Source organism: Crocuta crocuta, unplaced genomic scaffold (genome assembly GCF_008692635.1).
Source record: "Crocuta crocuta isolate KB4526 unplaced genomic scaffold, BGI_CrCroc_1.0 scaffold132, whole genome shotgun sequence".
In the NCBI taxonomy this organism is placed as follows: Eukaryota; Metazoa; Chordata; class Mammalia; order Carnivora; family Hyaenidae; genus Crocuta; species Crocuta crocuta.
In genome coordinates this window covers 4,982,257-5,000,300 of record NW_027528611.1, presented here as the reverse complement: position 1 = coordinate 5,000,300, position 18,044 = coordinate 4,982,257, and the positions used below count along the sequence as shown (strand labels likewise).

The 18,044-nt window shown below is 42.0% G+C and overlaps 1 pseudogene; it reads right to left on the bottom strand.

The window, feature by feature from the left end:
- Window positions 1-16,772: 16,772 nt before the first annotated feature.
- On the bottom strand, window positions 16,773-17,596 carry LOC144224018 (diphthine methyl ester synthase pseudogene; annotated as a pseudogene).
- Window positions 17,597-18,044: the final 448 nt, after the last annotated feature.

Genomic DNA, 18,044 nt, shown 5'->3' with positions numbered 1-18,044 from the left:
TTTATTTTGGTATTAATTTCATATTATTATTTTTTATCTAAGTCATTCATGCACACAGTTTAAATACTTCAACAGGGGTTGTTATAGAAGATGATACCCACTCCCACTGGCTCTGACCTGTGCACTTCTCATTCCCCCGTCAGTCCAACATAGTTTGTTTTGGTTAAGTGGATGTTCACTGTTAATCTATTACCACTGCACAAACATTACTTATTGCATAACCTCTCATTTTCCCTTGACCTAATAATTGCCTTTTTGTGAATTATTTCTATCTTCTTACCATGAATTCAATGTTCAAATATCCCCCAGTGCATATTTATTCTCAACTTCAAATACATTAAGTAGCCTATCACTCTTCTGAATGAAATTCCCTCTTTTTTTAAAACATTTTTAACATTTATTTATTTTTTGAGAGACAGAGGAGACAGAGTGCAAGTGAGGGAGAGGCAGAGAGGGAGTCACAGAACCCAAAACAGGCTCCAGGCTCTGAGCTGTCAGCACAGAGCCCGACGCGGGGCTTGAACTCACAAACCGCGAGATTATGATCCTAGCCGAAGTTGGATGCTTAACTGACTGAACTACCCACGCACCTCTAAATTCCCTCCTGAAGCCTCTGACCAGCTCCCATGAGGACTGGCTGCCTTCCAGGACTGCCAAACAGCTGTGGTCTTTGGGGTTTCCCTTCACTATCTTTCTAGGAATTTTTTCCCTCCTGTCTTGTGATGGACGTCCTGTTTCACATATATAAGGTCTCCTTTTAAAAAAAATTTTTTTAAATGTTTCATTTATTTCTGAGAAAGAGAGAGAGAGAGACAGCATGAGCAGGGGAGGACCAGAGAGAGAGAGGGAGATACAGAATCTGAAACAGGCCCCAGACTCTGAGCTTGCTGTCAGCACAGAGCACAACGAGGGGCTCGAACCCACGAACCATGAGATCATGACCTGAGCCTAAGTCGAATGCTCAACCGACTGAGCCACCCAGGCATCCCTAAGGTCTTCTTTTTTATTTATCTCTTTTTTGTGGTGGAGCNCCCCCCCCCCCCCCCCCCCCGCTCCCTGCACAAAAAAAGAAGTGCATGGGAAGTAAATGTTTTGAGATCTTGCATCTCTGACAATGTATTTATTTTATTCTTACACTTAATGAATAGTTTGGTTTGGTATAGAACCCTAGACTGGAAAAGAAAAATTCCCTCAGAAGTTTGAAGGCATTGTTTCACTGTGTTTTAGCTTCCAGAGGATGACATTCTGGCACTTGATGCTTTGTATAAAACCTGTTTTATCCTCTCTTGAAGTTTTTAGGGTCTTCCCTTCATCCTCACTGGTGAAACTTTAAAACGATATAGCTCTAAAAGTGGTATATTTTCCTTGGATATGCTGGGCACCTTCACTCTAGAAACTCATGTTCATCAGTTCTGGGAGATTTTCTCAAATTATTTGATGAGGGGCCTCTGGGTGGTTCAGTAGGTTAAGCGTCGGACTTCAGCTCAGGTCACAGCTTGTGAGTTCAGGCCCAACGTTGGGTTATTTGCTGACAGCTCAGAGCCTGGGGCCTGCTTGGATTCCGTGTCTCCCTCTCTCTCTGCCCCTCCCCCACTCGCGCTCTGTCTCTCTGTCTCTCTCAAAAATAAATAAACATTAAAAAAAGTTTTCAGAGGGGGCGCCTGGTTGGCTCAGTCGGTTAAGCGTCTGACCTCGGCTCAGGTCATGATCTCACAGTTCCTGGGTTCAACCCGTGTTGGGCTCTGTGCTGACAGCTAGCTCAGAGCCTGGAGCCTGCTTCTGATTCTGTGTCTCCCTCTCTCTCTGACCCTCTCCTTCTCATGCTGTCTCTCTCTCTCAGAAATAAATAAAACATTTAAAAAAAAGTTTTAAGGTATTTATTTGAAGATATCCTATCCTTCCAGCTCTTTTCTCTCTATTCTGTCTTTACACAATTCCCTAAGTCATATATTGAAACTCTTGGACTGCCTGACTTTTTAATCATTATTTTTCTCTCATTTTTCATATTGTTTTCTTTCTATTCTACTTTCTGGGGGATGTCAATGACTTTCTCTTCCATATCTTCTAGCATGTTTTTCATTTATGCTATCATATATTTTTTTTATTTTCAAGAGCTGTTTTGTTCTCTGAATGTTATTTTTTATAGTATTCTGTTCTTCATTCATGAATGTAATTTCTTTTCTTAACTCTCTTGAAGATATTAATAATATATTTTTTTGGTAAGTCTTCTCCCCACCTCCCCACCTTTGGTCTCTGTTTCCTTCAAGTTATTTTGTAATTTTTGTTTTGTTTGATCTTTATATTTCAAGATAGATTTTTTTCTTAAATTTCTGGTCATCCTTGACTGCTTATATTTAGAATAGGGCACTACAAAGCTGATTAGAAGCTCTATTCGCTTTGCATGGGAATTTTCAACTTTGATGTGATTGTCTTAGTTTGGGTTCCCTCAAAAGATACTCTGAGACATGTTTTCAAATGGAAGTACTCAGTGGAAACATAATAGGAGAGCAAGGAAGTAAGAAAACAAGAAAGAGAAGGCAGCCATAATGCTAGCTATGAGAATGACTAAGGCTTAATCCTGTGAAGGAATTTTGGGAAAATGGCATAAAACACACACCTCAGAATTATTGCAAGCAAGGGCGAGGGAGATGGGGTAGTTATCCATCAAATCCTGACAGTCATCGGTGGAAAGCTGCTCCTGGTGGGGAGGATGTTAAATCCCTAGCACTTCTAGCCTGTGTTACGAGCAGAGTTTCTTTCCCTGGCTTTGGAGAGAGACCACAGGCAAAAAGACTCATATGTTGGCACTTGGAGGTCAGCATGAGCTCACTGAAATGGAACTGCCCAGGGCATATGGGTGAGGGTAGTGACCTAGCTGGGCTGTTACTCAGATATGCCCATCTGCATTTTTAGGTCTTTTCTTTTGTCCTTGTCATATTTTTTGAGACAATCTCTTATCTGGAGGGTTCCAGTCTGGCTGCCAGAGTCCTGTGAGCTAAGTGGGGAGAAAGGCTGTGAATCTTAGCATTCAGTGGAAAACTCTAAACTTTCACTGAGTCTTCCTATTTTATTTTTTTAATGTTTCATTCATTTTTGAGAGAGAGAGAGAGAGAGTACACAACCAGGGGAGTGAGGAGACACAGAATCAGAAGCAGGCTCCATGCTCCCAGGTGTCAGCAGCATAGAGCCCATTGTGAGGCTCAAACTCACAAACCACGAGATCATGACCTCAGCCAAAGTCAGATGCTTAACTGACTGAGCCACCCAGGCACCCCAATCCTCCTATTTTTGAATGACACCCTTGTCATTTGGTGGCCTCCAGTCCAGAGACACTCTAATTGGTACCTTCTGGGATATAAATTCTCAGACTTCTGTTAGTTTGGAAGGAAAAGTCATACACCTGCTGTCAGAGGAGAAGTATTTGGGGTTCAGCTGCTTCTTAAGTAGACTTCCAGCTAAACGTTCTGCGTTCAGCCCCACACTCACCTCCAGAGGGGACTTGTGTCACTAATTCCTTTTGTAGCTTCTCTGATGGATATTTGGTTGCTGCTCTGCTTTCCCCAGCTTTCTCTAATCTTCTAAATCACTTACTATTGTCTTCCAGCTTTCCAATTTCCAACATTTTGTTGCTACTATCTCCTTTTCTATTCTCTTTGCTGTGTGATTTTGGTCATTAAAAATAATTCCTTACCAGAATCCCTTCTGTGCCTTTTCATAACTTACTATTTTATCACAGACAATGTGACATTTAAGTTCTAATCAACTGGGAGAACTCCACGTTGGTAACTTCTCAGAAAGGGATTGTCACAGTTATTTGAGTAACGGCATGTTGCCTACCTGGTGAAGACTTCTTCCCCTTCTACTTTCTGCCTTTATTGCCTTAGAAGCTTGAGAGCATTGACTGACCATTTGCTTTGTATCTACGAGGAAGAGAAAAGGATGATGTGATGTCTGCTCACCACCACTCCAGTCCCTAGTACAAGTGTGAGTGCCAGTGGGTAACAGGCCCAGGCTCATCAGCAGAAGGAGCTATTTTCTTTCAGATGTCAGGGACCCCAGACACGAGTCCTGCTGCTGTGCCTATTTTCCCAGCTTATCACACATTAATGTGGTAATCTAAGGATTAGCTGATGCCATCCCCTGTAGGATACCAGTTCTGGTAACAGCAAAGTTTCCTGAACTATGAGAACTATGAGCATTGAACCAGAATAGGAGAGAAGGATCATGGCAGATACTTCATGGAAGCTACAGCTGCCTCTTATTGGCTCATCTAAAAAAAGCAGGGAAGAGGGGTGCCTGGATGGCCCAGTCAGTTAAGCATCTAATTCTTGGTTTCCACTCAGGTCATGATCTCACAGTTTGTGATTCCAAGCCCCTCCTTGGGCTCCTCACTGAGAGCTTGGAGCCTCCTTGGGATTCTCTCTCCCTCTATCTCTGACACTCCCAGCTTGTGCTCGCTCTCTCTCTCTCAAAAATAAATAAATAAATAAATAAATAAACATTTAAAAAATTAAACAACAACAACAAGGGAGGGAACTTTCTGCAAGACTGGCTGATAGAGGTTGAGACCTATAATGGTCGGTGGTGTTGGTGACCCCTAAGGGATGCCTCCCAATATCCACACATTGTGTAGCCAATAGACTACCGGTGGATATGACTATGAGCCAGTTCTGAGCCTAAGCCTAAAGAAACCTTGGTAGTTTTCATTTTTGCTCTCTTGGGAACTTTAAGTCTCCAGGTAAGAAATCTGTCTACTCTGTTGGAGTGACTGTGTGGAAAGGCCACACGGAGAGGGAGGGGCCCTGAGATTTCCCAACAAAGCCAGCAACAATGAGAATTGAGGCCTCAGATGTATGATGCCAGTTGAGCAACTCCAGTCATCCCCTGGCCACTTGAGCCCTCCAAGCTGAGGCTTAAGACATGTGAGGGAAAGAAGCCGTCGTGGGAGTTCCAGCCCCAACAGGCATCACATGAATCAGAAGCAAGTTATGACCTGCCAAAATTCCTGACCCACTGCATTGAGAGAAACAATACAACGGTTACTGTTTTAAGACACTGAGTTTTGGTGCAGTTTTTTATGCATCAATAGGTAACCAAACTGGACCAGAAGACCTTAGGGTTCTTGATGTCCGACGGACTCCCTCTACCATAAAGAAGATCTCATGACATTTAGACTGTGCTCAAAAAGAGCTAAACATACAGGCATCTCAAAGCATATACTGGTCTGGAAGGAAATATGCATTTTAGAATTTTTTTTAAGTTTCTTCATTTATTTTGAGAGAGAGAGGCGCAGAGAGAGGAGAGAATCCCAAGCAGGCTCTGCACTGTCAGCACATTGCCCTACACAAGGCTTGAACTCATGAACTGTGAGATTGTGACCTGAGCCAAAATCAAGAGTTGGACGCTTAACTGACTACTGAGCCACCCAGGCACTTTGGAATTTTTATAAAATCTCTAAAAAATATGAGCTTAGGCATTGTTTTCTTTATCACAAGGTTTCAAAAGCCTAAACTTAAAGAGTGGGAAATGCCCCAAACACTACCTCCAGATTGGGTGGATTTTTGACCCGTCCCAGTATGAGCACCCTCTAACACAGAGCAAGGGAGCTGGCATCCCCTCCGCTTATGATATTTTTTGGCAGTGGCTTAAATTTGATAACTTCAGTTTTTTTAAATTTACTTACTTTTATTTTATTTTTTAAATTTATTTATTTCTTTTGAGAGAGAGAGTACAAATGCAAGTAGTGGAGGGGCAGAGAGAGGGGGACAGGGAGAGAATCCCAAGCAGGTTCCATGGGGGTCAGTGCAGAGCCAGATGTGGGGCTAGAACTCACCAATCGTGAGATCTGACCTGAGGCGAAGGCAGACACTTAACTGACTGAGCCATCCAGGTGTCCCTATTTACTTTTATTTTAGAGAAAGAGAATGCAAGTGGGAAAGAAGGAAGAGAGAATCTTATGCAGGCTCTATACTCAGTGTGGAGCCGACTTGGGCCTTGATCCCATGACCCCAGGATCATGACCTGAACCCAAATCAAGAGTGGTCAACTGACTAAGCCACCCAGGTGCACCGATCTGATGCCTTTAGTTTATTTTTTTAATATTTATTTATTATTGAGAGAAAGACAGAAGGAACAGCTGCAGGGGAGGGGCAGGGAAAGAGGGAGACACAGAATCTGAAGCAGGCTCCAGGCTCTGAGCTATCAGCACAGAGCCCATCTGGGGCTTGATCTCGCAAGTGGCAAGACCATGATATGAGCTAAAGTCGGACACTCAACAGGCTGAGTCGCCCAGGCACCCCTGATGCCTTTAGTTTAAACCCAGGTTGGGGCACCTGGGTGGCTCAGTCAGTTAAGCATCTGACTTCAGTTCAGGTCATGATCTCCCAGTTTGTGGGTTCCAGCCCTGTGTCGGGTTCTGTGCTGACAGCTCAGAACCTAGAGCCTGCTTGGATTTCTGTGTCTCCCTTTCACTCTGTCCCTCCCCTTCTTGGGCTCTGTCTCAAAAATAAACATAAACAATTTTTTTAAATAAATAAAGCCAAGTTAAGTTTTTTTTGTGTTTTTTTCCTCCTCATTAAACTTTTGTTTTAATGGGTCTCAAAATTCTGTGACAGATTTTTGGTCAAGTTGTTTCCATTAAAAAGTACTGATTTTATTTATTTATTTTTTTAATGTTTTTTTTATTTCTGAGAGAAAGAGAGAGACAGCGTGAGCAGGGAGGGTCAGAGAGAGAGGGAGACACAATCCGAAACAGGCTCCAGACTCTGAGTTGGCTGTCGGCACAAAGCCTGATGCGGGGATCGAACCCGTGAACCGTGAGATCATGACCTGAGCCAAAGTCGGACGCTTAACCAACTTTGTGCCACACAGGCACCCCACACATCCGTTTTCATAAGGAGCTCGTCTAGAAAGATTTTCTTCAGCTGGGGCAGATCCTGGAGATGGGCGATGAAGGGCACCGGGACTGCGTACCCGGGACCTTCAACCTCACAACAAACCTCTGGCGGCCGGAGGATTCGGGACAGCAGAGCTCCACGCAGAGCCAGAAGGTGCAGTTGCGGCCACATTGGCGCGTCTGCTTCAGGGGCAGGATGGTGTTGTCATGACAGCGGTGTTGGGAGGGGTCGTAGACCTGGTCCCCACATCGGTGAGGGGGGGGCGGGCTGGCACAGCCACAGGCCTGAGCCCATGGGGGCATCTGGGGAGACACTGCGACTGCCTTTGAACCCTGGAGGAAGAGGATTGTGATGCACAGGAACTCCTAAGATGCTTCTTCGAGCTTTCATCGCTTCTGAAGAGGCTGTAGGACAATGAAGGAGACCAATCAGGACTGGACAAAAAGTACTGATTTTAAAAAGTAATAACTTAAGGGGCGCCTGGGTGGCTCAGTTGGTTAAGTTTCCTACTTCAGCTCAGGTCATGATCTCACAGTTTGTGGGTTTGAGCCTGGAGTCGGGCTCTGTGCTGACAGCTCAGAGCCTGGAGTCTGCTTCAGATTCTGTGTCTCCCTCTCCTTCTGCCCCTCTCCCACTTGCTCTCTGTCTCTCAAAATAAAAATAAAAGACATTAAAAAATGTTTTTAAAANCTAGGAGAGAGAGAGAGAGAGAGAGACAGCATGAGCAGGGGAGGGTCAGAGAGAGAGGGAGTCACAGACCGAAACAGGCTCCAGGCTCTGAGCTGGCAGTCAGCACAGAGCCCGACGCGGGGCTCGAACCCACGAACCGCGAGATCATGACCTAAGCGAAAGTCGGACGCTTAACCGCCTAAGCCACCCAGGCGCCCCCCTCCTTTCCTTCTGAAGGCTTTACAATTCACTGTTATCATTAACCAGTCTTTTACTTTTAAACTTAAATGGCCGATTGACACAATCAGTTCTGAGACCGTTCCTCCACCATGAAGCTAGGTTATGTTTTAAAAATAAACTCCTATAGGGGCGCCTGGGTGGCTTAGTCGGTTAAGCGTCCGACTTTCGCTTAGGTCATGATCTCGCGGTTCGTGGGTTCGAGCCCCGCGTCGGGCTCTGTGCTGACTGCCAGCTCAGAGCCTGGAGGCTGTTTTGGTCTGTGACTCCCTCTCTCTCTGACCCTCCCCTGCTCACGCTGTCCTCTCTCTCTCTCCTAGAAATAAATAAAAAACATTAAAAAAAATAAACTCCTATAAGAAAGAAAATACTCATCTTTACAGAATTCTCCTCATGTGGTGCTGGCACATTCTCTCAAGGAGCACCTGAATGTAAGGAAAGGATGGTGAGGTTAGTAACCACATGAGACAGGGTCTGAATCCCATCTCTTTCATGTTTTAGCTGTGGGGCTTTGGAGAAGTTATTCAACCTTTTTCCGTCTGTGCTCCCTCATCACTGAAAAGTGAGAATGTTAATACCTATCTTGAAGGGTTGCTTTGAGAGTAAAAGAGGTAATGTATATGAAACTACATTACATACTGCTGGGCATATGGTTAAGGCTCAAATATATCTTGGCTTCATTTTGCTGCATTCAAAGGTTATTGGAAACAGAGTTATGACTCAAGGAAGTCCAAAGAGGAGTGAGAGGGCTAGATAGCTCACTGGCAGTTTGGTTGAGTCACCATCACTGCCCTCTCTTCTCTCTATTGCATTGATGTAGATCCTAGAGGTACTAGATTTTTAAAATAGTAACCTATTCCCCTATATTTCCTGTATCCTCCATCCCTACACTCATTACAGAAAACAGGGTTCTGGTTTTATCTAAAGAAAGGAAGGATAATAGAACATCAATTATAAATGAATCAAACTTTTTGCTTCGGGGGCTTTAAAAGCCAAAGACTAATGGCATAAGAAAACAGCTTTAAAAGAATAATTAGAGAGCTGTTTTTTTCTCAACATTGTCACACATATGCATACATATTCACATACATGCATACACACACACTGACACGTGTGCATGACCACACTCAAAGGACTAGCCAAATATTCCCTGAACTTCAGAGTAGTCAAGTAGAGCAGAGAGCTAGAACAAATTTCGCCATTGACTTAGATCCTTAGAAACTATTAATGTGTTTTTCTCTTTGGACTTAGCAAGGAAATGACCTCCTTTGTATTTGGTTATGGCATCAATCTACTTGTGAGGAGATTAAGATTGTTTTAGAAGGAATACTAAGAAGAAAAGAGGTAATATGCATTATTGAAATTCAAAACAGTTTTTTTTCCAGCAAAACAATAGGCTTGAAAACTTGATTCTGCGTGAAATAATTTCCTATATTCACTTAGCTCCCATTTAACAAGATCAAGATCCAAAACTAGATTCAAATTTCTACCAAAGTAGGGGTAATTTGGTCTATTGTCTTTGATTTCCTCATCTACTCATGATGACGATGACAATATCTACATCAAAGGATTGTTTCCAGAAGGAACTTCTGTCTTCAGAAGTGGCAACTGGAGCCAGGAAGCCAAGGATATGATATGGAAGGAATGAAAGAGAAGCCTGCCCTTTCTTTTCTTGGGAATTGAGGAAGATAGCTGGGAGGTGAGAGTGAGATAAGAATCAAAGAGGCTTAACTTGCTTTTGTGGGAATGGCTTCAGAAATATCCAGAAAAGAGAAGAAATCATTGAAAATGGCACAAACCTGTGCCCAGTGTAGATAAGTGGACAAATCAGGGTGAGCTGTCAGAGAGACAGGGTCTAGTTTGTACTTCCAGTCCTCCAGTAATGAGTATTCAGTTGAGAGCCACGGGCTTGCCATGGAGCATGGTGTGGCAGGAAGATCCAAGCAGGAAACAGAGGCATGTAGTTTGGGTCAGAGCCTGGATGGAGGACATGGTGGAAATTAAAAGGGTCCATTGGGCTTTGCAGAGCTATGGGGAGGTTGAGATAAGACCTAGACAAGAAAGACATATGGGGGGTGCCTGGGTGACTCAGTCCATTAAACGTCTGATTCCTGATTTTGGCTCAGGTCATGATCTGGCAGTTCATGAGTTCGAGCCCCACCTTGGGCTCTACACTGACAGCACAGAGCCTGCTTGGGATTCTCTGTCTCCTCCCTGTCTCCTCCTCCTCCACTCATGCTCTCTCTTTCTTTCAAAAATAAATAAACTTAAAAAAGAAAGAAAGAAAGAAAGAAAGAGAAGAAAGGAAGAAAGAAAGACATGTGAGATACTGTAAGTGCTAACTTTAGCCAAAGTCTAGCAGGGTGAGCATGACCAAGTACATATTGGCCCATAAACCAGAGGAGCCAAAGGACATACTGAGAACACAAGGACCCCAATTCTCCTCGTGTTTTCATCCCCAAGGAGATCATTTATGCCTTTTCATTCTCTCCATGCACCCCCAACAGCTACTTGGCAAAAAGCCTGGGAGGAGGCAAGACCTCTGAGAAATCTGAGACTCAGCTTTTTTACCTAGATAGACTAAAAAGTATCTGAACAGCCTATTTATTCTGTGGTATTGCACTGAAACAACTCCAGCTTTTAATGCCACCCGGTGGATGAAGGTTGTAAGAAAGACCACATTGCTTATAGATAGACTATATTTCCTCATATCTCTGAGTTTTGGTATACGATAATTGATCCTATTAAAGAGTTTAGACATTCAAAATTGCCTGCAATAGTCAGTTTTTGTTGTGTAACAAACAACTCCAAGATCTCAGCGGTTTATAACAACAACCAACTATTTTCATGCTTTTGGTGGTAGAAATTGGCTATGGTTTGGCTTATCCAAATTGGGCTTGACAGGGAGTGGAGCCTGACTTGGGGCTTGATCCCATAACTGTGAGCTCATGACCTGAAGTGAAATCAAGAGTTTGATGGTTAATTAACTGAGCTAACCAGGCACCCTGGGCCTTAAAAAAATTTTTTTTCTAATGTTTTTTTTTTCTTTATTTCTAGGAGAGAGAGAGAGAGACAGCATGAGCAGGGGAGGGTCAGAGAGAGAGGGAGTCACAGACTGAAACAGTCTCCAGGCTCTGAACTGGCAGTCCGCACAGAGCCCGACGCGGGGCTCGAACCCACGAACCGCGAGATCATGACCTAAGCGAAAGTTGGACACCCAACCGCCTAAGCCACCCAGGCGCCCCCCAAATTTTTTTTTTTTAAATTAGGGATGCCTCGCTAGCTCAGCAGGTAGAGCATGTGACTCTTGATCTCTGACTTAGGAGTTCAAGCCGCACCTTGGGCATAGAAATTACTAAAAAAGAAAAAAAAATTAAAGAGTAGGGGGCCAAGGGGCTCACTGTTTTGTACAAATTATTTGATGGTGGAGGAAACACTCTATGAGATTATTGCTTGGATACAGAGTTATAACCAACATTAAAACAGAAACAGCACACATTTTGCCAGAGAAAAAAGAGAGTATATTCTCAAATTATTTTCTAATACTTAAATATAAGTTTGTTAATGACATTTGACAAAGACAGTATAAGATAGGAAAACTATAGGCTAATCTCACTAACAAACATAGTTGGGAAAATCCTAAACAAGATTTTTGTAAATCTAACCAAGGTGTGTGTGTGTGTGTGTGTGTGTGTGTGTGTGTGTTGTACAGCTATATAAAGCTAATTCACATACCTTACAATTCATCCATGTAAAGTGCACAATTCAATAGTTTTTGGTATATTCACAGAGTTGTGTGANACCCTTAAGTAATTATTGTATTATTTATAGGGATTTTATTGTGTACATAGAAAACCCAACACATCATTAGAATTGATAGGAAACCTTAGAAATGTTACTGGATCTGAGATAAATAAGCAAAAAAACCTGATTTTCTTTATACAAGCAGCAGATTAGTAAGAAAATATAATTTTATAAAAGCTCTTTACAATATAATAACGACTTGAAAGTAACTAGGGATAAATCAAACAAAAATGTTTAAGAAATTTCTGAGAAAAATTATATCATTTTATTGAAATGTGCTAAAGCAGACCTAAATAAACAAAGACATGCCATGTTTTTGGATGAGAAGACTTAGTATTACAGTGGTGTCAACTCTCCCCAAAGTAATCCGTAAATCTAACGCAATTTTTAAAAAAATCCATAGTAACAGTTTTTCTGAACTTCAAAACCTGATTCCACATGGATGAACACAGAGCCAAGAACAACTAAGATATAATAAGATATGTGCCGCACCGTATATCAACAATTATGGCAGGGTGCCTGGGTGGCTCAGTTCCTTAAGCAAGGAATTCTTGATTTCAGCTCAGGTCATGATCTCTGGTCATGAAATCAAGCCCCACATCAGGCTCTGCACTGATGGCATGGAGCCCACTTGGGATTCTCTCTCTTTCCTTTTCTCTGCCCCAGCTCTTTCCCTCTCTCTCTCTCTCTTTCTCTCTCTCTCTCAAACTAAAAAATAAATAAATAAAATTTAAAAATAAATAAATAATAAACACTAAAAAATTATGGCAATTATTTAGTAATTAAGATAGTTGGGTATTCATACAGGGATAAACTCATAGAGCAATGGAATAGAATAGAAAGTTTAACAGTAATCATGCATATATATGGACATCCAATACAGACACAGGTAAGTTATACTTGTTCTCTGGATGGGATTGAGTATTCAATAAGTTGCACTGAGACAATTGGTTTTCCATAAGAAAAAACAAAATAAAGGGGCACCTGGGTGGTTCAGTCAGTTAACCATCTGACTTCGGCTCAGGTCATGATCTCAGGGTTCCTGAGTTCAAGCCTCACATCAGGTGAGCATGGACCTGCATCGTGTGAGCTTGAGTGACGCTTTGGGTGAACATGAGCCCCACTTTGACTGAGCCCCGCTTCTCTTTCCCTCTTTCCCTCAATCACTTGTGCCCTCCTCTCTCAAAAATAATGCATTAGAAATAATGCTGCTATAAACATTCTTGTACAAGTTCTGTGTGGACATATGCTTTTATTTAATCTGCTGGCTCATGTCAAGAATAAACAAAGCTGGACACTACTTCAAGTGGTAAGGACAGATTTTAGTCAGTAAGATACTATTGCAAAAGGGAAAAGCATGAATGGAACTCAACTTTGATTCGTACCGAGGTAACTGGGCATTTTAAAGGGAGAATGATGGAATAGGGAGGGGGTTGAGTGGCAACTTTGTAGAGTTAGGGAAGTGAAAAATTACAAAAAGCAGGAAGCGGGGGAGTTGGTCCATGTGAAAAACATTTGGCATTTATCCAGGTTAGGCTTCTATCCTCCCAAAGAGGCTGGGAGGCAGGGGCCCTACCTTCAGGAGTCAGCAGGAACAAGCAATAAATTCTTTTGGCAGCCTTGAGTTTTCTCAGGCAGGTGCTTTAAGAGGGTCAAGGGTCATCATAAGGATGTGGCCTTGAGCTGTTGGAAATGATGTTAGCATTTTTTTAAGTCTTTATAGGTCTAGATGGAAAGGGTTTAGAGAAACTTGGCTAGAGTTTGGTCAAGGAGAGAATCATTTTAGTCACATGGTAATTTTATATTTAACATTAACATATTTTGAAGAACTCTGGGTATCTTTGTGTGCTTTTTGAAAAACATGTGAATATATTGCTATTCCAAAAAGTAATAATAAGAGGTGTATTATAGCAGACATCATATATAGGCATATAACCAAGAATTACTATCTAGAATTTATAGTAAGCTTCCACAGATCAATATGAAAAAGACAATAAACCCCACAGAAAAAGTGAAGACAGGACAAAAGACAATTCCTCAAAGAAGAAACAAAAACTGCCAATGAAAATAATGAGATAACATTTCACATTCATCAGATTGGCAAAGATAAGTCTGGTAATATCAAATGTGAGACTATGGGGCAATAAGGACCCTCTTACATTGGATGGGAGAGTAAACTGGAAAAAACACTGTGGAAACCATTTGGCAATCTTTAGTAAAGTTGATAACACAATTCCATTTATACACTTTAAGAAAATGTTTATTTACTTTTGAGAGAGAGAGACAGAGCTCAAGCAGAAGAAGGGCAGAGAGAAAGACACACACGGAATCTGAAGCAGGCTCCAGGCTCTGAGCCATCAGCACAGAGTCCTATGCAGGGCTCGAACTCACAAACCTTGAGATCATGACCTGAGCTGAAGTTGGACATTTAATGGACTGAGCCACCCATGTGCCCCTCCACTTATAAACTTATACCCAAATTCTCCCACATTTGCACAAGAAGACATACAGGAGTATGTTTATTGCAGCATTGTTTCATATAGCATAAGGTGGAAATGACTTGAATATTCATAAGCAAAAAATGATACATGATATGTGATATCTTTATATAATTGAATATTATACTGCTGTGCTGTTCAATATGGTAGCCACAAGCCACATGGGACTCCTTAAATTTAAATTTAAAAACAATAGATTCAAATTTAAATTGATTAAAATGAATTCTATGTTTTAAGTGTCAGAGTTTGAATTCAGTTCCTCAGTCACATTAGCTGCATTCAGATGCCTCAAGTGCTCAGTAGTGGTACCATATTGGACAGTGTAGATATAGAGAATTTCCATCATTGCAGAAAGTTCTATCTACTGGACGGCACTGTTATAGAACAGATAAAATGAAACGTCTGGGTCTACATGTTTCAAAATATATAAGTCTCAAAAATATGGGGCACCTGGGTGGCTCAGTCGGTTAAGTGTCCGACTTTAGCTCAGGTCATGATCTCATGGCTTGTGGCTTCAAGCTCTGTGTTGGGCTCTGTGCTGACAGCTAGCTCAGAGCTTGGAGCCTGCTTCAGATTCTGTGTCTCTCTGACCCTCCCCTGCTCACGCCCTCTCTCTCAGAAATAAATAAAACATTAAAAAATATATATATATAAGGTTGATAGGAAAAAGCAGGCAAGCTGTCCAGGGACACCCAGAGTGTCCCACCTAAATACCCTCCCATTTAATAAACCTTCCCAATTAAAATTTGAAAGAAATTAAAAACATTCATTGCCTTCAGAGATGGTAAGTGTGTAGTGAGGGATGAAGTGGTTGATAGACTTTTCACATATAGCCTTTGCCTCTTTTAAATTTTGAACCATGCCAACGATATTATCTATTCAAATATAGTAAAATAAATTCTGGCCCCAACCGGTTCAAGAAAAATGCTCAACGCAGGTATAGCCTGTTTGGACTTTGGCAAAACCATATTTATGGGTTACTTGTTTAAACCTATCCATCCACCAGATTATCTTAAAAAAGAACCTTGTGGGGGCGCCTGGGTGGCTTAGTCGGTTAAGCGTCCGACTNAAAAAAAAAAAAAAAAAAAAAAAGAACCTTGTGTTTCCTTTCTGTGATCTTTTACAATTTCCACAGAATGCAAAATTTGAATATTTGCACTGAAACGTCTCCAGCAAGATCTTGCTCAATCCTGTTTCACGTGAAAATGAAAACCTATGACCAAAAAAGTTTTGAAATTACTTGTAAAGAACTGTAACGTGAAGATGAAACTAAACTGTAATGTGTTAGCTAATAAATAAGTCCAGTTTGAACACATTAAAATGCGGTATGTTCTTATAGACCCATAAAAATACAGTAATAGTACAAAATAATTTGCGGGAATGGCAATAATCACATTTAGGCTAGAGGTTACCTCTGAGAAGAGAGGAAGGCTATCAGGAAGGAGTACACAGGGACATCAACTGAGTCTGTAATATTTTACTTAAAAAAAAAATACAGCAAATTGTTAGTGTTGAATAAGGTGGGTAGTGAGTCCGTGAGGTTCATTATGGCGATGCTATGTAGTTTTCTACTTATTTCATGTGTTTTTTTTTTTTTAACACTATAAACGCTTTATTAACAATCGCAAATCACCCCTGTGGGCCAAGTGGTCGTCCCAGACATCAGGACCCAGCCACAAGTTCAGCGCAGCCTCCCTGAGGCCTCTCGCTCTGCTAGGGTGAGCACTTGCGCCCAGGACCTTTCACCTTGCGGAGAGTGGAGCTGCTCATGCTGCCCACGAACTCCACGCGCACCTGAGCTCACCGCTGGCGAGCCGGTCCCGGCCCCGCACGTTGCCGACCTTGGCCAGTTCGATAGGCTGAACCCGGCTGGTGTACGTGATTGCAGTTAGATGTAGATCTCCTCGTTTTGAAACAGAAAAAAAGACAAAGGAGAAAATCGTTTTAAGCGTTAAATGTGAAAGCCTGGATGTGAGGGAGCACGTTGCACTTCTGAGAAACTTCAAAAAGCTTTGTAGCCGGATTTGCCCTGGAGAAGTCTGGCCGTGTGAGCATGGGCAGGACACTGGACTATTTAAGCCTTGGTGACAGAAAAACATAAGCAAATATAAGATCAGATATGAATTTTTCTTTGTAGAATGGACCTCTTTTTATTAGCCAAGGCGTCACTAGATTAGGTAAACATCAAAAAGCTACATACAATTCTCAACGTGAACACATTTTTACATTGCACTTACTGCTCTCAAGATTCTGGCACCCAGAGGGAAGAAGATGTGTACCACTGTATGTGCTGTGCTGAGTATGTGACATCCGAGATCTCTTGTAGTTTTTCATTGCCTCTCTACCTGCTCATCTATCTGTACTCCTCACTGGGCGAGTACTTCAAAAAAGGCAGGGACCACGTCTGTCCGGTTCACTGCTGTGTGCCCAGCATCCAGCACAGAGCCCCTGGGTCCATGCTGCAAAAAAAAAAAGCTTCTTTTTTTGTTTGGTTTTGTTTTTTTGTTTTAATTGTTGAGTCAACATCTCTCTTCTTGGTCGTTTGTTTTATACTTATTAAATAAACCAAAAGAACCGTTGTTTGTTATACAAACATGAGCACAGGTATGTATGACTGAAATTAACCATCTCACAATAGAAAATGTCAATGTTCGGAGTCTATCATGCTTCAAGATTCTGGGCCATTTTCTAGTGTGGAAAACAAACTGAGCATTTCCATCTCCAACAGATGCATGTTGTCTCCTTGATATTAAGGAGTGAAATCGTCCTCCCAAGTCCATACTACATGTTTGCTGCCAGTGCTGGCTACAGTGTTCTGGTTCATGCCCCAACCCTGGTTAAGCTAACACAGTGTCTCCTTGGTGACTGCCGATTCTTCTTCTCGTATTCTTTGGTTCTGAGCAATCTCCACAAGCTGCTGGGCTGCTTGGTTTTCATTCATATACCAAGGAGGTTTATAAGTCTTCCTTCCTTTGACTAGATGTTCCAAAGAGTGCTCCTTTATTTCGATGTCTAGTAACCATGATGTGTGTGTGCTGTTTTGTCTGTTCTTCGCTTTGTCAAAGAAGCTTTCTGGTGTCCAAGTGCTTGTCCAAGAAACAACAGAAACTGACTCTCCAAATTTAACAACGGTAAACCACCGCAGCCTAAGCGTTTACTAATAAAGCATTTTGACTAACTTGAAAAGAGGTTCCCAGTTTTGTTGCTCTCAGAAAGAGATCACTGTGTGTTGTAGCCCCAAATGGACCATCAACCGCAAGGAATCACTGATATTAGCATCCTTCAAAATATTATCTGCTTCTTGTTCCACTTCTTCTCTATAAGCAAGAATCAATTTTCTTCCATAAAACTCTTCCAGGGCTTTCTTCCCTACTGTCAGGACTCAGATATAGGCTTCCAGATACACTCAAGTGCAGCATCTTACAACTCCCAGGCCCTTGGATGTTGATGATTCTTGGGATCTCCCAGGCCCAAGCTAATCAGGTAACACATTTCAAAATCCAGGGGGAGGGAGACCACTAACTGCTGCCTTTCCAAAGAAGCAGTTACTGATGGGAGCACTTCTTACACTGAATTTGCATTCTGCATAAAAATGAAGCAAGATGTTAAGAGTAGTAGCACTTTTTTTTCCCCCTTTTTTGACTAATTTTTTCTGAGGAGCACTGACCAAAGAAAGAAAGATGGTTCCTTAGATCTACTTTAAAGGGTGTATCTTCCCTGGATCTTCGACATTGCTTTTCAGTGTGATAATGGACCTTACTCAGGGAATAGCTGTCCCTTACTTAGGGAGTGGCCTATCCATGCAGATGGAGGGTGTGGTGGTGGCAATGTGGACTGGAAACTGGAGAGAGGGGTCTTCGTATCTCCAGAGAGGGATCATATGCATTCACCTCTTTTATTTAACATCTTTCATTTCTTATCAAAGAAATGACAGCAAAAC